The following is a 3,004-nucleotide window of genomic DNA, read 5'->3' as shown; positions in this document are numbered from 1 at the left end:
TTTGCTGGTGAGAATTTCCTACTTAACTGATCTTGATGAAAAAAAAGCAAACATTTCAAGGAATTCTTTGTGCACCCTGTTTCAAAAGAGGGACAGGAATTGAGCAAATCTCAGAAGGGCTAACTGTAATATAAGAAACATAAATTTCAGTCTTAGTTACAGATTTAAAACCAGATATTAAGAAATCTGAGTTCTAAATCAGCTTAATTGCACAAAGAGCACATGCTATGCTAGGTTCTCCATGATTACACTTAACAGATAATATCCTGCAAACATTATTTTATTAAAAGGGAATTTTGTGGTGGTGGGTGATGAAGCATGTCTTGCAAAGTCAAGTGGTACATTATACGAGACTCTGCTAATTTGACAGAGTATCGGAATTCTCCCCCTCTAAACATTTAGGAAGTCCCCAGAGACCCAGAATTTCACTAAAACTTCATATCTACACCTGCTCACATTATGAACATTCATAGCTAGAATATTAACTAATATCTTGAATTTTTCAAGTTATGAGATTAATACCTGTCCTGTGAGGTTTGCAAGTTTTTAGCTATTTTACACTAATAGCACCACCATTATGTTTTTTCTTCCTTGTGCTATTAGTGTAAAATAGCTAAAAACTTGCAAACCTCACAGGACAGGTATTGAGATCTATAGCGTCTGGGGACTTAAAGGCTTGAAAGTAAACAAGCGGCCATCTAGCCCAGAAGCAACAAAGCCCACATGGAAGCAGCACACCAACATGTGTGATCATGAAGGGCCAAAGGGACCAGGCTTTAAACACCAAAGGTGGGGAGGGGGAATCATATCCTCGTCAATGAGGGGGCCGTGTGATGGAGACCCAATGCCCATCTCTAGACAACTGGACATACCTTGCAGAGGGGTAGTGGGGAGACGAGTCACTTAGGGTCCAGTATAGCAATAACGAAGCCCACAACTTTCCTCTGGTTCTTGAACGCTTCTTCCCCCCAACTACCAGGACCCCAATTTTGCCTTGCAGACCTGGTTGGACTAGATGATGCACAGCGGTACAGACGGGAATTGGGAACGCAGGGAATCTAGGACAGAGGAACCTCTCAGGACCAGGGGTGACAGTGGCGACACCAGAAGGGAAAGGGGATGTAGTAAGGGGGAATGGATCACAGGGAGCTACGTGTGGCCTCCTCTCTGGGGGACGGGCAGCGGAGGGGTGGGTGAAGGGAGACGCCGGACAGTGTAATATAAGATACAATAATAATTTATAAATTATTAGGGGTGCATGGGGGAGAGGGGAGGAGGAAGGGAAGGGGAGGGGGGAAAAACGGAAAATTAGAGGCTAGCGAATTTTGGGAATGATGAGGGCAACAAATGTATAGATGTGCTTTACACAATTGATCTATGTATTGTGATGAATTGTATGAGCCCCAATAAAAAAAAAAAGTAAATGTTTAGAAAATTATGATGGCAACATATATACAAATGTGCTTGTTGCAATTGATGTGTGGATTTTTGTAAGAGCCCCCAATAAAATGATATTTTAATTAAAAAAAAAAAAGAAAAACATAATGGTGACCCATGGCATATTAGTAATTACAAAATACAATTGAATTAATAGGGAATGCAAGTTAAATATTTAACATTTACTTTATGTGTATTTAAATTAAGTCTTTGACCTTCATAATCATACTCCTGTTGTGGCTAGCTAGTTCAGGAGCCATACTTTGAAGTTACAAACTGAATTAAGAATCTTTGTCAATTCATTCATTTATTTGAGCTCAATGACTGCTATTTTGACTCAGAATGCCACCAGATAAATGCTATCCCTTCCAATAGGTTAGTAATTGTGAGTGAATCAGCAAGTCCAGTTATAGGAGAGAAAGAATCACAGTTCATATCCTTGCTGAACACTAGTAAAAGGCATGCTTGATCTTTATGTTAAGCCATTAGTTTCACATACTGATATCTAATAAAAAGAGGATTTGAAATGAAAAGTACCCATTAATCTCTTTGCATCCATCTTTTACTTGCCAAATGCATAAAAATAAAATTCTGTTTCCAAATTATTCTTCCTAGATATCAGCATTTTATTCACAATACAAGTGTTATGTGTTTTTAGTGCCTGTAATATGTAAGACAGCACTGGAAGAGAACAGATTTATAATAAACAATGAAGTATGCTTGATCATTCTGAAATCTGACTGGTCATATTTAAAACTGCATTGTCCCTATTTACTTGTAAATAGGGACACACATTATTTATTTATATAAATAAAATAAATTATTTATAAATAAATATTTATTCATATAAGTTTATTTATTTATAAATAAATTAAACATTATTTATTTAATAATTTTTAGATCAAGCCATACTACTGCGATTTTTAATAGAACTTTTTCCAATCTGTGTGTATATTCTGAGCACGGAGCATAGTGCCTGGCTTATACACATACAGGTACCAAATAAATATTTCTTGAGTAAACGAAGGGACAGCTATTTCTTAGGTTTTCTTATGGACTAATTATCATTTGACTTGAAATTTGACTTAATAATAAGGAAAGAGGAATGCATTATTAGGCAGTTGCTACAAAAATGGTTAATGATTAAATAAAATCACAGAAATGTCCTTCACTCCCAAAACAGAACTTATTTAATAATTTCTTATTCTTAAAATAAAGAGGTAAATAATCAAGAGGGCTTTTTTGGTTTATTTTTGCTTTTATCTTTGCTTTTATTTATTTTTTCTCTACTACAATTACTCTGGAAGATAATTTCTGGGTCAATATTAATTTTTGATCTATTGAACATTTTTTTAAAAAAACAGCGATTGAAATATGAAGCTTTTTACAAAATCTCTTGATTTCCTTTACAATGAATTTGGGGTGTGTATGTCTTTGTGTATGTCAAATGTCCACTTGACATTTCTTTTTGTTGACACTTTTTAAGTTTACTGATTAATTTTGAATTTGTAATTCTTGAAAGCTTCTTTTCTTCTTTGCTGGGCAATTTCTAATTTCCACTGACACT

This window comes from Echinops telfairi, unplaced genomic scaffold, assembly GCF_000313985.2.
Source record: "Echinops telfairi isolate 266 unplaced genomic scaffold, ASM31398v2 ScPeMD7_44;HRSCAF=162, whole genome shotgun sequence".
NCBI classification, from domain to species: domain Eukaryota; kingdom Metazoa; phylum Chordata; class Mammalia; order Afrosoricida; family Tenrecidae; genus Echinops; species Echinops telfairi.
This window is presented reverse-complemented; position numbering follows the sequence as displayed.